Source organism: Trachemys scripta, chromosome 3 (assembly GCF_013100865.1).
Source record: "Trachemys scripta elegans isolate TJP31775 chromosome 3, CAS_Tse_1.0, whole genome shotgun sequence".
Taxonomy (NCBI): domain Eukaryota; kingdom Metazoa; phylum Chordata; order Testudines; family Emydidae; genus Trachemys; species Trachemys scripta.
The window spans coordinates 156491185-156508935 of NC_048300.1; positions in this window are offsets into that span (position 1 = coordinate 156491185).

Here is a 17751-nt window from a genome sequence, read left to right on the forward strand (position 1 = left end):
AAAACCAAATACAAAACTGGCATAATGTGTTGCAATTCCCCTTGGAATCAATGCCTGTTTGCACAGGGGCTCAATAAGACCAAAACTCTAAAATATTCCAACAGATAGTTCCCCTCTCCTATCCCCACAGCTTTACGTTTAACAACACTTTCATAGCTCTTATCTAGTGCTTTTCATCAGTATATCTCAAAGCATTTTACAAATGGGGAAACTGAGGCATGGAGTGGTGAAGTGATTTGCCCAAGGTCACTCAATAGGTCAACAGAACCCCAGGCAGTACTCTGTCCTCTGGGCCACACTGCTTCTAGGTTCCATCCCACACTGTGGATCTGAACTGACGCCAAACTTGGAATCTTTTATGGATTGGCTTTTACTGGTAAGAATAACAAAAGATACAACTCTCCAGGATTCAACTAATAAAACAAGATTTTTGCCCTCATTCATTTGGGCATGTGCATTTGATGGAATGTTTAGCAGGTGGAGGGAATTATTTGACAAGCACGGAAAATAGGGAAAGCTGCCAGACAATCTTGTGTTAGATACAAACTGACAGCATCTCTCAGTTGATAGGTTTGAATTAACCTTTAGACTCTTATAAAAATACATTCATAGTTGCTCTCTGATGTTTAAAAACAGCAGTTTATAGTTGTTTTAGTTCACTGAATAATAATCAGCCACATTCAAAATAATAGGGTAGAAAATAACCTGAGTTTTGGATATAATTCAAGACTGGAAACTATCATCCTTGAACCAGTTTTGTTTTTTGTCACATGGTTTTTCATTGTTCATAGCAAATTAACAGTTCACCAGCTGTCAAGTACATTCTCAAATGATGCAGGGCTGAGATGGAGACATTGTTGTGCAGAAAACTATGGTAGGCATCTTCAGAATGATACAAAATAAATTATTCCAGTGTTAACAATTGTGTTTTACTTCTGTGCCCTCATTACTGTCAATGATTTTTGTTACATTCTGAGTCCCTAAAATTATACCGTCTTTCAATATCAGTGTTTGTTGCTAAGGTAAGATAATTTTGTGGCAAATATTAGTATATGCTGTAGCATAAATATGACAGCAATTCTTTGTGCCTGGATAATCTGATGCAGGCTTTATAACTGCAGAGAATGTGAAACCATTTTACCTGCTTGTGTTTATCTATATAATGCCCATTGTTCCCAATAAAACCATATCTATACCAGATGAAAATAAAACTGGACTTCTAGCCATAGAAGTATTTCCAGCTTTTTGTTCAAAATATCACCAGGTTCAATCATGAGTGGGATTGGCAGTCTGTTACTATGTAATTTGTAAATTCTCAACCAATTTGAATTACACCCATGTGATATGTCTCTTTGCCATGCCAAGAGTCCTAGAGACGTAGACGATTATAATATCAGAGGTAACTCAACCAGTCAATCTACTAGGGTTACCATATTTCCACAATCAAAAAAGAGGACATGGGGGGAAGCTCCGCCCCAGCCCCGCCCCCATCCACTCCCTCCCACTTCCCACCCCCTGACTGCCCCCCTCAGAACCCCAACCCCCCCTGCTTCTTGTCCCCTGACTGCCCCCTGCTGAAAACCCCCTACCCCTAGGACCCTACCTGTCCCCTGACTGCCCCAACCCTTATCCACTCGCATGGGTGGCAGGGTTGTAGAAATTTTGGTGGTGCCCAGAACCCACCTCCCCACACCTGCCTAAGACTCTGGGAGGGGGGTTGGGTGGGGGAGGAGTTCTGGGGTGCAGGTCCTGGGCTGGGGATTAGGGTGCAGGCTCTGGGATAGAGTTTGGGTGCTGGGTGCAGGCTCTGGGCTGGGGCAGGGGGTGGGTGTGCAGGAGTGGGTGAGGGGTGCAGGCTCTGGGATGGAGTTTGGGGGTGGAAGGCAGTGCAAAGGGAGGGGGTGCAGGCTTTGGGAGGGAGTTTGAGGGCAGGAGGGGGTGTGTAGGAAGGGAGAGGGGGTTTGGGAGGGAGTTTGGGGATAGGAGGGGATGCAGGGATGAGGGCTGTGGGTCTGAGGATGAGGAGTTCATGATGCAGGAGGGGGCTCAGGGATGGAGCAGAGGATTAGGGTGTGGGGGGGATGAGGGCTGGGGCTGAGGGGTTTGGGGCATTGGAGAGGCTCAGGGCTAGGGTGGAAGGGCAGGGTAAGGGCAGCCTGCCTTGCCATTAGTGGATGGGGACGCTAGGACCCAGGGGCAGCAGACAGCAGTTGCTGCTGGCTCTGGCAGTACAAGCAGACAAGAGAAAGGCAGGTGAGGGGAGCACATGGCGGGGGACGCGTGGGGGGGGTGGCAGGTGGAGGCCAGGGACCCATCCAACACTCCCCCGCTCCCTGATTGCCCCCCCCCCAGACTCCCCTTACCATTCTGGCTCCACGTGTTTGCAAAACACGCTGCCCGGTGGGTCGGTTTGTGTGTTACACAGGGCTGCAGACAGAGGGAGGGGGAGCAGGGGAGGGCTCTAGCTGCTGGAGGCCAATGGGAGCAGCTCAATTGGCCCAGCTGTCCAATCAGCAGCCGCACTCTGCATGGAAGGGAGGGAGGGAGGTGAGGGAGAAAAAAACCCCGGACATTTTAATCTTGTTACCAATTCCTCCCGGACGGCTATTTAGCAAAAGCTGGACATGTCCGGGGAAATACGGACGGATGGGAACCCTAAATCTACAGCTAATTAGCATGCAACAATATCATTGGTTGTCTGAGGGAGACTGCAGAGATGATGGATTACTGAACCCAACTGCCACAATTCTTCAGAACCATCCACACAACATCAGAAACAGCACACACAAAGAGCACACTCTACTCAAGTAGGAGTAGAGAGGTTATTTTACCTCTTATTTGGCACTAGTGAGACCATGTACTGTGTCCAATTCTGGTATCCACAGTTCAAGAAGGTGTTGATAATTGGACAGGATTCAGACAAGAGCCATGAGAATGATTAAATGATTAGACAACATGTCTTACAGTGATAGACTCAAAGAGCTCAATCTAGTTAGCTTCACAAAGAGAAAGTTAAGGGATGACTTGATTATAATTTATAAGTACCTGCATGGAGAAAGAAATATTTAATAGGCTCTTCAGTCTAGCAGTGAAAGGCATAACAAGATCCAATGGCTGGAAGTTGAAGCTAGACCAATTCAGAAGTAAATAAAGCATATATATTTAACATTGAGAGTAATTAACAATTGGAACAACTTATTAAGAGTCTTGGTAGATTTTCCATCACTGACAATTTTTAAATCAAGACTGGATGTTTATTCTAAAAGATATGCTGTAGGCATTATTTTGGGGGAAGTTCTATGTCCTGTGTTATGCAGGAGGTCAGCCTAGATGATCATAATGGTCCCTTCTGGTCTTGGAATCTATGAATAACACCAAATACATAGACCCCCTCACTGCAGTACACACCCTTCATTTGCCACCCTCACAATTCAGTACAAATCTCCCAGAACAATACACATACAATAGGATATCCCCAAGCATAACTCCTCTCACACAAATCAGCACATCCACCCCTCATTCATCGTCCATTCAAATCAACACAAAATATCCCACAGGGCTAAGCCACTGAAGACCCACCTAGTGAGGTCATCAAAGTACAGGGGGTATCAGGAGTGGGGGATAAGAGACTGCAACATCAGACCCAGCTGACAGGAGGCACTCATGAGGTGAGTGTCCCCTCCCCGTCACAAGCTCCCTCAAATTTCTCTTTTTTCCCTTGTGGTCTTCAAACTTTTCCAGTGCTTTGGGTCTGCTGCAGCCACTGCCTCAATTACCAAATAATATGGTCCATTCATTCAGCTGAGAATCAGCATTGGATTTAGGCATAAACATTCACTTTTGCGTTCACTCAGAGCTGAAAGAGCCTTTCACTCTTCTTGGTGTAGACTGCAATGTCTTAATAAACTAATGTTCTATTAGAAAATAGAGAGAAAATTAATTTAAATAAAAAATTATACCAAAAATCATATCTAGGTCCAAGTCTCCCTAACCTTATCAAATTACAATCAAACTCTTCAATTTACAGACAAGACAAATCAGAAAACAAATGGCCCCATCTGAGGCATTCTCTTTGCATTTCCTAGCTCCACCTTCTTGGTATCAATCTCTCCCATAGATTCCTCCTGGTATTGACTCCTTGCCTCTCCTGAAGTGGAAATGAAGCTTGTCATATATGCCCTTCAATCCACTGTAATGTGGTGAAAAAATGAACTGGCAATATTAACTGAATAGCCAGGGAGTCCTAGATTGAATTCTGCTTGGTGAGATCCGGTGGTTGGTAAGTGCCACAGAGCAAGATCCTGAGTTGGTGTATATCAAATGTAAGACCTCTGAAGTGGATTGAATTATGTATTTTTCACCAGCTGAGAGTCTGGCCCATATTGTCTTTCCATTTCTCTGGTGCAATTTTAAGGGCTCCTTTGAAGTCACATAACTAATTAGTTACCTTTCCCTAACAAAGATTTTCTCTCTTCCTGATGTTAGTTCATTAATATATAGTTAGCTCTTTTTTGTCTTGGCCTAAACTACCATTATTCCACCTTTCTCTAGGGCATCTCTGTGTTCCCTTGCTTAATTGTTACACAGCTAGCCAGTTGCATCCAGTCATACCCTTAAAGATCTCATTAGTAATAGTAGGGGGGAAAGAATGGAACACTAAGATTATGTCTGTATCCTAAGGAGCTTAATAAATATCTCAAAGGGGAACAAACTTTCAAAGACATTTTGGGGGGATATGACTTGTGCAAAGTATTTTACTACTATAGATGCATTGTCTGATTCTGTCAGATTCCCTTAGATGAGAGGAGCTCCAAATTATGTACTTTTGTTATACCATATGGAAGATATTGCTTTCTCAGGTTACTGTTTGGTCTAAAATCTGCTCCAGAAGTCTTTTGTAGCAAATATTATGCAGCAAATATTTGTAGGAACCAAAGGCACAGAAGTATATATAGATGCCATTCTCAGCTGGGGCAGCACAACAGAGGAACATAATTACAGGTTAAAGAGAGCATTGAACTGGGCTAGAGAAATAGGCCTGAAGCTAAATCGACAACAATGTAAATTCAGACTCAGAGACATTAACACCTTAGGAGAAAGGTTAACTGAACATGGGGTATGTATTGATCCTAGCAGAACACAAGCTATAGCAAATTTGCCACACCCAGAAAATAAGGAGGGAGTACAGAGGGTCATAGCAATAGTTAATTTTGTTGGTAAATTTATACCTAATTTGATTGCAAAACCATGCATTCATATAAAAGAATAGTCAATGGACATGTGATGCAAACCTGGACAAAGAGTTTGGTATTTTAAAACAATTGATTCAGAAAGTTCCTGTCCTAATGTATTTTGACAACAGGAGAAAGACCACGTTTTCCATTGATGCTTCCAAAGAAGGCATAGGGATAATATTGCTACAAAAATCAGTGGTGTACACATCCAGGGCTTTTATAAAAATAGAATGCCACTATTCCCAATTAGAAAAGGAAGCTTTAGCTCCTGTGTGTAGTTGTAAAAAATTACATATTCATTTATGGAAGACCAATTGTTGCAGAAACAGACCATAAGCCCCTGATATCAATTGCAAAGAAGGGGAAAGTTGACACTCCACCCAGAATATAACAACTATTTTTCAGCTCCAGTTGAATGATTTAACAACAGTACATAAACCAGGAAAAGAGTTAATGGTGGCGGACACATTGTCTAGAGCATATGATAAAACTGTAATAGAAACAGAGGTGAAGTAAGACATAGTGCATGCCAACCTGATAATTGTCCTGTCTCAAAAAGGAAGTGGAATGAATTTTCTGAGATTACATCTAATGAGACTGTACTTAGGGTAATTTCTGCTATTAGCACCAGGTGGCCAGGACATTACATACCCTGTCCATATTTACAGTTCAAAACAGATCTATCTGTTATTGATGGTGTATTGTTTAGAGCAGGAACCGGCAACCTTTGGGACACAGATTGCCAGGGTGCTTACTCTGGTGAGCCGCGTGCCAAAGGTTGCCGATCCCTGGTTTAGAGGAAATGGAAGAGTAGTGCCTAAGATGTTACAAGACGACATGCTCACAAGAATACATGAAGGATACTTGGGCATGGAGAAATGTAAATGAAGAGCCAGAGAGACACTGTATTGGCCACAAATGAATAATGAGATATAGAAAACTGTTAAAATGTGTGAAGGGTGTAAAAAATACCAAACTAAACAGAAAAAAGAGCTTATGTTGATAAACAAAGAACAGTTAAGGGCATGGTCTAAAGTTGGTATGGATTTATTTATATATGCAAAAAAAGACTGCTTTGATTTGGGAGTGTTATTATTATTCAAAGGTTGTTTTATTAGAATATACCATATCAAAACATGTAATAAGGCACATGAAATCCATATTTTCCAGACATGGAATTCCTAAAGCTCATGTCTGACCACTGATGAGGAAGCATGCACCTCGCCAGCTCCAGCCGAGGAGCAGCTTGGATCCCGGACCATGAGAGCAGGAAATACCGAGGCCCAGGTAGGTGCCCAGGTATCTGCGGATGCCCAAAGGAGCTTGCAGTCATCGCCCAAGGAGCCCAGAGACTTTGAAGACACCCTGACTTCAACTGCAGGAGTCACGGTAGGAAGTAGTCCAGGGAGGGACTAGCCAGTGTCCCTGCAGCAAGTCTGTGTGTTGCAGGCAGTTTCCCCGCCAACTTAGTGATGAATCCACTTGCCATTACCAGGACCCTGGGCTTGGACCCGGTGAGCAGGAGGAGCCTGTGTCTTCCTACCTCAGCTGCCCCCTTTGGGGGGCAGCCCATCAAACCCCCTCCTATTGACTCTGGCCATTAGGCCCCTCTTCTCTGCAGCCAAGGGGAGTTGTATTGATGCCAGCCCTTGGGCCATGTAGCTCTGAGGCTGAGGCTGACTTTAACCACAAGGCTACCATGCCCTTGCCCCACCCCCGGGGTGACGGGGTGTACTTGCCCCACAATACTGCCCTCCCTCCTAGTAAGACATGCTGGAATAGGCTGGGTGTTTGCTTCAATAAAGAATCCGCTTTCCCATATACTGTCTGTGGACTTCTTCATCAGAACACAATATGGTACCAGAAGTGGTTGGATCATGTGAAGTGAAAACTGAGAGGAAGAAAGTGGAGCAACTAAAGGTTCTAGTGGAGCAGAAACTCTCCAGTCATGCAGTGGACAACTGGAGGAGATTTAAGCAGCAGTTCAGCATTTTACATGGGAGTTAATAGAGCCACTGAGAAGCCCAGTGAGGAAAAGGTAGCTATCTTTCTAAATATAGCAAGGGCTGAGTCTCTGGATGGCTATAAAAGTCTGCAGTTGAGCAAAGCAGAGCAGACTGATTATGAGACAGCGATTTGAAAGTTTGAGTGCTGCACTCCAATAAAAAAATAGACTTTTCACAGATAACAGTTTCATATGAGGTCACAAAAAGAGGGAGAATCATTTGATGAATTGATCTCAGACTGATTCAGTCCTGTAATTTCAGAGGATCCACAGACTCCCTAATTAGAGACTAGGTAGTGATGGGGATCAGATAATCACAGCTCAGAAAAAGATTGCTGGAGGATCCTGATCTCAAGCTAGAGAAAGCAATCAACATCTGCCAAGCAACAGAGACTACCCAGGCCAGACTGAAGCTTATGGAGGGAAAGCAAGATGATGAAATTGTGGACAGGATAATAAATCTTCAGAGAAAAAAGCAGAGACAGAACAGAAATCTCCATGAGACGTCTGAGAAATACAATCCAAAAGAGTCTGCAGAAGACAGCACAAAAACTGCTGTGCACACTACAGTACAAGACATAGACCACAGCAGTGTCCTGCCTTTGGCTAACGTCCCAACAGGTGCAAGAAGCTAAATCAGTATGCAAGAGTTTGCAAACAGAAGCATGGGCCCAGAAAGAAAAAGTGTAGTACATTTTCTGCACAGAGAGGATGATCACAACAGTGCAAGCAACAGTGAAGAACTTTTCATAAAAATTTTGCAAGGAGTAACAGCCTCAAATTACTTGACCGTTACTCTGTGTATAGGAGTTGGCCGGGGCTCGACCCGCTCTGGGGCGGCAGGGAGCCACACCAACTCACTATCTGCTGGGGCTTGAGTGTTTTGTCTGGCTGCAGGGTCTCGCCCGGTAGCCCTTGCAGTCTTGAAAGATACAGGAAGCCCGACCCCAGCTCAGGGTGGCCACCAGCGTTAGGTCAGGGCTCAGACCCTTAGTCAGGGTTGAGCAACAGTAAACAAAGTATTTAGCCCAGGCCCTAGGTCAGGGCCAGGCAACAAACGCTGAGGCAAAGCTCAGGCCCTCAGGCAGGGCTAAGCCACAGTAATAGGCCTGAGCCTTGACCGGCCTGGGAGAGGGGGAGACTGCCACCCACAGGTTGGGTGGCAGGGGGAACACAGGCCCTCCCACTCCACTGCGTCCCACCCCGGGGCCCTAGCAGCAGCAGAAGACCCGCTACTTCCTCAGTGGGGATCCTGGCCGCAACACACTGACATCGGCTCTGGCAGTGCTGCAGCCAGACTGGGGTCGGCTGCCCCCGGGCTACTTCCAGACTCCCCCTCTGGGCCTAACTGGTTGCTGGCATTGGCCTCGGGAGGATCCTGGATCATGGGTTCATCCGGCCAGGGATCGTTTGGCAAGTCCGGGAGTTCCTCCGGATAGGAGGCGCCGTGCAGGCTCGGCAGTTCCTCTGGGTAGCGGGCGCAGGGCTGGCCCGGCAGCTCCTCAGGGTAGCAGGCGCAGGGCAGGCCCGGCGGCTCCTGGCGGTCACTCCGGTCCACGGAGGTTTCCCAACCCCGAGCTAGGCTGGAGACGTCTGGTCTTTCCAGCTGCTGGGGCCAGACTGAGTTCTGAGGGCCCGGCTTTATACTTCCGGGTCACCGCCTGACCCTCTGAGGGGCGGGCTCAGAACTCCCTAGCTCCGCCCAGTCCGGCCTCCAGATGGGCTCTTCCCCTTCCGGGGCGACGGGGAGCCACACCGACTCACTACACTCTGGAAACAAATATAACACCTTTGACTTTTAAATTGGACCCTGTACATAAGTCAATGTTATACCAGACTTTATTATAAAAGACTTGGGCCATATCTACACTACAGAGTTAAGTCAACTTATGTTATGCTGACAATCAGAAACTGCTGTAATTACATCACTTGTGCATGTTCACATAACACTCCTTGTCTCAGCAGAGCGTGTCCACTATTAGTGTTCTAGCACCAATAGAGAGAGCTGTGCACCGTGGATAGCTATCCCACTGTGCAAATCACCACCTTCTCCCACTAAAAGTTCTGGGAGTCAATCGCAGTGCATCATGGGGGCGAGTTCACTACCCCATGATGCAGTTTTCTTTGCACCATAATTTCAAATACTTCTGACTATGTTTTGCGCTGTTTTTCAACTGCCCCTGTAAATTTTACACCCACCATCTCTGCCTGAAATCATGGATCCTGCACTGCTTACCCGTCTTGTCACAGCATTTTGAATACAACATGGCTGATCCTGCAGTATTTCATGAGCTGAAAATCTGAACAGGAATCCGTGCTGCCTGCCCTGTTCACTTTCATATGCACAAAGCAACGTTCCTTGACCTGTGTATGGAGCTTTCCCCTGCCTGCAGCATAAGGACACCAAAATGAGAGCTGCCCTAATGGTGGAGAAGCACGTGGCGATTGCTGTGTGGAAGCTGGTAACTCCAGACTGCTACTGGTCAGTCGCAAATCAGTTTGGAGTTGGGAAGTCCACCATGGCGGGTGTGCAAGGCCATTAATCCCCTCCTGATATGAAGGACTGTGACTCTGGGCAATGTGTAGGAAATAGTGGATGGCTTTGTGGCAATGGGATTCCCTAACTGCAACAGGGCAATAGATGGCACACATATCCCAATTTTGGCCCCAGACCATCTTGTGGTGGAGTAAATCAATAGAAAAGGTTACATTTCTATGGTATTTCAGGCACTAGTGGATCATAGGGGTTGTTTCACTGACATCAACGCAGGGTGGTCAGGGAAGGTGCATGACACATACATCTTCAGGAACACTGGCCTGTATAGAAAGCTGCATGCAGGGACTTTCTTTGCAGACCAGAAGATTCCAATAAGAGATGGTGGAAATGCCCATAGTGATCCTGGGAGACCCAGCCTACCCCTTACTCCCATGGATCATGAAGCCTTACACCAAAAACCTTGATAACAGCAAGGAGCACTTCAACAATAGGCTCATCAGGTCCATAATGACCACAGAATATGTGTGTGGCAGATTAAAGGATTGTTGGCACTGTCTTTGTGGCAGGTTAGTCCCCAATGAGTAAAATATTCCCATGGTCATAGCACACTGCTGTACTCTGCATAACATCTGTGAAGCCAAGGGGGAAACATTTCCCCAGGGATGGAGCACTGAGATGGCAGTTGATTTTGAGCAGCCAGACACCAGGGCTATTAGAGTGGTTCAACAGGGAGCTATTCAAACCAGGGAGGCTTTGAAGCATCATTTTGACAATGAGCCCCAGTAATGTGTCTTACTGTAATGCATTCAGCCAGGCATTGTTTACTTGCCACCTTGAATGACTCTTGTAGTGATCCCTGCCTGAGATTTAATTATAGTCTTCAAATGTGCTGATTGCCACTGTGTATAAATTTCTGCTGCAACCACCATACATCAGAAATAAAGAATCATTGTCTTTGTCAGACTAAATGTATATTAAACAGCAATACACAGATTAACATTTCTTACAAGGGACATGTCAGTGAGCAGGACTTTGTGAAATGAGGATCTCACAGCTGAGTGTAAGTCTAGCTGTCGTTATGGAAAATATCCCTAGGGTCAAGTGCAAGGGATACTGCAACAGGAATGTGTCTGGGGAGTTTGGGGAGGGAATGGAAGGCAGTTCTATATGGGCTACTGGGGGAGGAACCTGAGCATCTCTGATTGGTCCTCCATGACTTTGTCATCCCCTTCTAACCCTCTATTATCCACTCCTACACCTGTCTCCTCTCCTGGCTATCCATTTCTAGTTTTTTGTTTATTGCCTCTCTCTATGCTCACTGTCACCCTGATCTGATGATTGCAGCACTTTGCAAAACATGTCCTCCTCACTCCTCCTCGTTTGTCTCCTTATCTGATAGAGGTACTCCTCCAGTGTGTAGGGGCTGGCCCTCAAGGGCCAATCTGCAGAAGCAAAAGAAACAATGCATAGAGTCGGTATTGTGTGTGATCACAGTCTTGAATCATAAAAGTTATATACACCTCTTTCTAACTTTCCCTTGGCAAGCACACGGCATGACCAGAGCACTAAACACTGTGAGTTCGGCCGAGGGTCGGGGGGAAGATGGGACAAAGGGTCTGGGTCATAGAATCATAGAATATCAGGGTTGGAAGGGACCTCAGGAGATCATCTAGTCCAAACCCCTGCTCAAAGCAGGACCAATTCCCAACTAAATCATCCCAGCCAGGGCTTTGTCAAGCCTGACCTTAAAAACCTCTAAGGAAGGAGATTCCACCACCTCCCTAGGTAACCCATTCCTTCACCTAGGTGAACCCAGTGCTTCACCACCCTCCTAGTGAAAAAGTTTTTTCTAATATCCAACCTAAACCTCCTCAACTGCAACTTGAGACCTTGTTCTGTCATCAGGTATCACTGAGAACAGTTTAGATCCATCCTCTTTGGAACCCCCTTTCAGGTAGTTGAAAGCAGCTATCAAATCCCCCCTCATTCTTCTCTTCTGGAGACTATACAATCCTAGTTCCCTCCACCTCGCCTCATAAGTCATGTGTTCCAGCCCCCTAATCAGTTTTGTTGCCCTCTGCTGGACTCTCTCCAATTTTTCCACATCCTTCTTGTAGTGTGGGGCCCAAAACTTGACACAGTACTCCAGATGAGGCCTCACCAGTGTCGAGTAGAGGGGAACAATCACGTTCCTCGATCTGCTGGCAATGCCCCTACTTATACAGCCCAGAATGCCGTTAGCCTTCTTGGCAACAAGGGTACACTGTTGACTCATATCCAGCTTCTCGTCCACTGTAACCCCTAGGTCCTTTTCTGCAGAACTGCTTCCTAGCCATTCAGTCCCTAGTCTGTAACAGTGCATGGGATTCTTCCGTCCTAGGTGCAGGACTCTGCACTTGTCCTTGTTGAACCTCTCAGGTTTCTTTTGGCCCAATCCTCTAATTTGTCTAGGTCCCTCTGTATCCTGTCCCTACCCTCCAGCGTATCTATCACTCCTCCCATTTAAGAAGGAGATCAGTACAAGTGCCTAGGGACACTATTCAGAATATTGTCAAGTATCAGGGGGTAGCCGTGTTAGTCTGTATCTACAAAAACAACAAAGAGTCTGGTGGCACCTTAAAGACTAACAGATTTATTTGGGCATAAGCTTTCGTGAGTAAAAACCTCACTTCTTCGGATGCATCCGAAGAAGTGAGGTTTTTACTCACGAAAGCTTATGCCCAAATAAATCTGTTAGTCTTTAAGGTGCCACCAGACTCTTTGTTGTTTTTATTCAGAATATTGGCACTGTTTTGCACAGGCGACGGTGATCGAAGCTGAACTCACACTACTGAGGGTATCCAAAGATGCAAGGGTGCATCTCCTGCATGTGTATGGCTTCAGACTGGGTCCCTATGCTGCTTGACTGTGTGCTGCTTTGGTTGCTGCAGAAGTAATTGCTGATTGGAAGAGCAAAGTTTCCTACAGTGGGGGGTGGGGTAGGGGAGGGAGAAATCAAAGCAGCTCTGCCAAGGAAACTTCGGCAGAGGATTGCAGAGTATCTTCAGGAAAGTTTCCTAGAGCTCTCTATAGAGGGCTCCTGGGAGATCTTGGTGTGCATTAACAATTTTTTCCACAGGGCTCCCAGTGCCTAATAGCACAGGGGAATGAGAAGCAGAGGCAAACAGTACCTGGTGTTGTTCATTTCAATCCCTTCTCCCACATGCACCATGTAACAAAATAAAGGACACCTTTATCTCATGTAACCGTGCAGTATCAAAGCAAAAGGAGTACATACCAGACCTCCCCTCTTCTGCTTCAGGCACACTAGAGCCAGACAGCTGGGACTAGTTAGACCCCTCTGGAGTCAAAAATAGGTCCTGACTTGCCATGCCACCAGACGCATCTGTCACCTGCCCCATATCCTCCTCCATCTCAACCACCTCATCCACCACTTCATCCTCAGTGTTGACATCACTGGCCACTGCCTCTAGTCCCCGCAAAGTATCCATGGGGCTCTTGGCGGTGGAGGTAAGTTTGCTGCTGAAGATGGCATGCAGTTTCTTGTAAAAGTGACATGTTTTCGGCGCAGCATCAGAGCGATGGTTGGCCTCCATTGCTTCTGATACGCCTGCCTCAGCTCCTTGATCTTAGCTTGGCACTGCTGTGTGTCCCTTTCATGCCCCTTCTCACCCATGCCATGAGCAATCGTAGGTTCAAAGTTCCTACGGCTGGATTCGAACTGCGACTGCACAGCCCTCTCTCTCCATAGACTCACCAGATCCCAGCAACTGCAGTGTACTCCATGTGGGAGCGCAGGCCAGCATGGTCAGCTGGGAAGATGTGATATGAGCTGTCCAGGCTGAGCAAACAGGAAGTGGAATTTCAAAATTTCCCGGTGCTTTAAAGGGGGAGGGGTGAATGCCTGTGAACCTGGCAGCAAGACAGTAGAGTAGAAACTGCTTACCAGAGCGATTATGCTGCGCATTATGGGACACCTCCTGGAGGCCACATAGGGCAATATAAGCAAGCACACTGTCTACACTGACATTGCATCACTCTAACTTTGTCACAAAAAGCTCTATGCCACTCATCGAGGTGGTTTTATTATGTCGGCATAGCAGGAGAATTAAATCGGTTGTGTGTACACCTCCACTATTTTGTCAATGAAAACTGACTTTTAGTGTAGTGTATACAAGGCCTTGGGAAAAAAGGGGGAAAAACCCACTCACAGCAAGCAGATTAAACTTAGAGTTTACAGTGGGGAGCTAATTCCTACTGTTGGTGAATGTGAGCTGGAGGTAAAGGTAAAAAATTACAGTGAAAAGTTTAATTTTGTGATAGTTCCAAGGCTATGTGTATCTATCGTAGGGTTAAAGATGTGTCAGGCATTAGGTCTTGTTCAGAGAGTATATGCTGTACAGAGCCAGGAGCAAATAAAAATTAAAGATAAATTTTAGGATGTCTTTGAGGGCCTTGGGAAAGTGATCACAGAGTATAAAATTGAGCTGTCAGAGCCCAATAGTACCATGATACATGCTCCTAGGAATGTTTCGCTGGTTCCAAGAAAAAAAATTAAAGAGGAATCAGATAATTTGGTTGCTAGAGGCATTATTAAGAGAATGGAGGAACTCACAGAGTGGGTCCTTTCTCCTATGTGTAGACCCAAAGGAACTCAATAAATATATCAAAAGGAAACATTTTCCCACAAAGGAGGACATTTTTTGAGAAATGGCACAGACTAGATGTTAGATGCTTCAGCTGGGTGTTTTCAGGTTCCACTAGAGAAAACTAGCACATGTTTGTGCATGTTTAACACCATATGTGAGATTCTACTTTCACAGATTGCCTTTTGGATTGAGTTCACCACAAGAAGTATTTCAAAGAATGGTACAACAAATATTTGATAGCATTGAAGGCATCAAATCAAAATATGTATTGATGATGTTTAAATATGGGGATGTACAAGGGAGGAACATGACCAGAGACTACAGAGAGCTCTAGAAAGGGCTCGCTGAGGGGATTAAAATTACATAAACACAAGTGTAAATTCAAAGTTAGAGAAATAACATTTTGATGAAAAATTAACAGTGCAAGGGGTACAGATAGATCACAGCAGTGTACAAGAAGTTACAATACGCCATCTCCCACAGATAAAGTTGTACAAATGTTCATGGGCATGATAAACTCTGTGAGTAAGTTTGTACCAAATTTGGCTTCTAAAACCAGCAACATGACTGCACAAAAATAATCAATGGACATTGGTGGCACATCACAAGAAGGAGTTTGAGAAACTAAAATAGTTAATACAAGGGACTCCAGCACTTAAATTCTATGACAGCAAAAATCAGACCAAACTGTCAACAAATGCCTCTAAAAAGGGCCATGGGGTAGCATTTCTTCAAAAATATGATGAGCACTAGAGGCCTGTGGCATGTGCTTCCAGAGTTTTAACTAAAACTGAATGTCAGTATGCACAAGTTTAAAAAGAGGCTTTGTTTCTAGTTCATGGATGCAAGAAGTTCCAAGTTTTCCTATATGGGAGACCAGTGTTAGCAGAAATAGATCATAAGCCACTGGTGCCAATAGCAAAAAAAAAAAAAAAAAAAAGAATTAACTGACACTCCTCCTAGATTAGAGATTATTCTTTCAGTTGCAGCTGTATGATGTAAAATTAGAATAAAAAACCTAGGAAAAATTTAGTGGTGGTGGCTAGTCTGTCAAGAGCTTATGATAGACTAGTAATAGAATCAAGCCCAGAGTCAAACACTGGGAATGTGAACCTGTTAAAGAAAATGTGTGCCCAGTTTCAGATAAAATGTGGACTGTAATTGCTGACATCACAGCACAAGATGAAATTTTACAAAAAGTAATACAAGTAATTATAATTAATGCAGGGTGGCCTATAAAGTATACGCCCATTCCTCATCACCAGTTTGAAGGAGAGTTGTTAGTAATGGAGTAATTTTGTTTGGGGGCACCAGACTTGTAGTTCCCAAAATGGTACATCAGGATATGTTACATATGGTACATGGGTACTGAAAAATGCAAAAGGGCTAGAAATATTCTGTACTGGCCACAAATTAATACAGTTATAAAAAAACCTATTAATGCTTGTGAAACATGCCAAAAATACAGAGATCTCCAAACAAAATGGCTTATAATGGTAAATGAAGAAATTTTGTCACCCTGGTCCAAAGAAGGCATGGATCGGTTTACTTATGATGGTAAGAATTATATATTGGTTCTGAATTATTCTCACTTTCCAGAATAACAAGACTTCAGAACACTACGGCAAAACATGTTATAGTGAGTATCAAATCTGTCTTCACCAAGCATGGCATACCAGATGTGGTCATATCAGACAACAGACCACAATTTGATTTTTATGAGTTCCAATGTTTTGCAAGAGAATATGAGTTTAAGCATATCACATCTAGTCTAAGATATCCACAGTCTAATGGACTTGTGGAAAATGATGTTAAGATAATAAAAAGACTACTAAATACGGCATAGGAGTCTAACATAGACCCTTATCTGTAGTAACTAAATTATAGGACAGCTCATTTGAAACATGGGTTTTCACCAGCGGAGCTTTTATTTAACAGGAAGCTCAAAACAAGATTATCTAATTTTGTAGCAACTGATGATAAATATAATAGAGATGTGAATACTTAAAGCAGTGGTTCTCAACCAGGGGTAGGTGTACCCCTGGCAGAACACAGAGGTCTCCTGGGGGTACCATCAGTTCATCTAGATATTTGCCTAGTTTTACAACAGGCTATAGAAAAAGTACTGGTGAAGTCAGTTCATAAATTTCATACAAGGACTTGTTTCTACTGCTCTATGTATTATACCAACCTGTGCCCTGCAATCAGCTTATGCTGATGGGCCGTAGGTTGCCCACCACTGTATTATACACTGAAACATAAGTACAATTTTATGGTAAAAATGAGAAAGTAAGCAATTTTTCAGCAGTAGTGTTCTGTGACGTTTTTGTATATTTATGTCTGATTTTGTAAGCAAGTAGTTTTTAAGTGAGGTGTAACTTGGGGGTACAAAAGATAAATCAGACTCCTGAAAGGGGTACAGTAATCTGGAAAGGTGGAAAGCCACTGATTTAAAGGGTAAATAACAAATAGAAACAGAAACATTACACTGGTCTACAATTTTTGAGAAGTCTTCTGCTTCAGAGATAAAACGTGCTATTTATTATGTATTTTGATGTGCTGAATTCAAAAATGACAATTAAAACAACTGATTGGCTACTGTTTCTAAGATATTTAAGTTTTTACATTTTATGTCTCTGTATATTGTGTAGATAGTAGAGTTTTAATCATAAATTGTAAACCTAGGTCTTTTCATGTGTTTATGGTTGCTTTACATGATAATATTTCACCTGTCCTGTTTATGTAACACTTTAAAAATCAGCAAAAGGGTTATATAAATAAAATTTATTATGAAACAAAAGGCAAAAAACTATTACGTACATAGTTTAGTCCTATTCAGTGTCTACTCGGTGCTTCTTGGCTTGTCTCTTGTATTCATTAAATGGAGCACCTCTTGTCACTGTCCAGCAATAGTCTGCAAGCACTGATGGGCTCCATTTGCCCTGATAGCGTTTCTCCATTGTTGCAATGTCCTGGTGAAATCGCTCGCCGTGCTCATCACTCACTGCTCCGCAGTTCGGTGGGAAAAAATCTAGATGAGAGTGCAAAAAATGTATCTTTAGTGACATGTTGCAACCAAGGCTTTTGTATGCCTGGAGGAGGTTTTCCACCAACAACCTGTGGTTGTCTGCCTAGTTGGTTCCGAGAAAATTTATTGCCACTAACTGCCGTCTTTTCCTTGCCGCGCAGTGCATGGTCAAATGCATCATCTCGAAGAAGTTCACGAATCTGAGGACCAACAAAGACACCTTCCTTTATCTTAGCTTTACTTAACCTTGGAAATTTTCCATGGAGGTACTTGAAAGCTGCTTGTGTTTTGTCAATGGTCTTGACAAAATTCTTCATCAGACCCAGCTTGATGTGTAA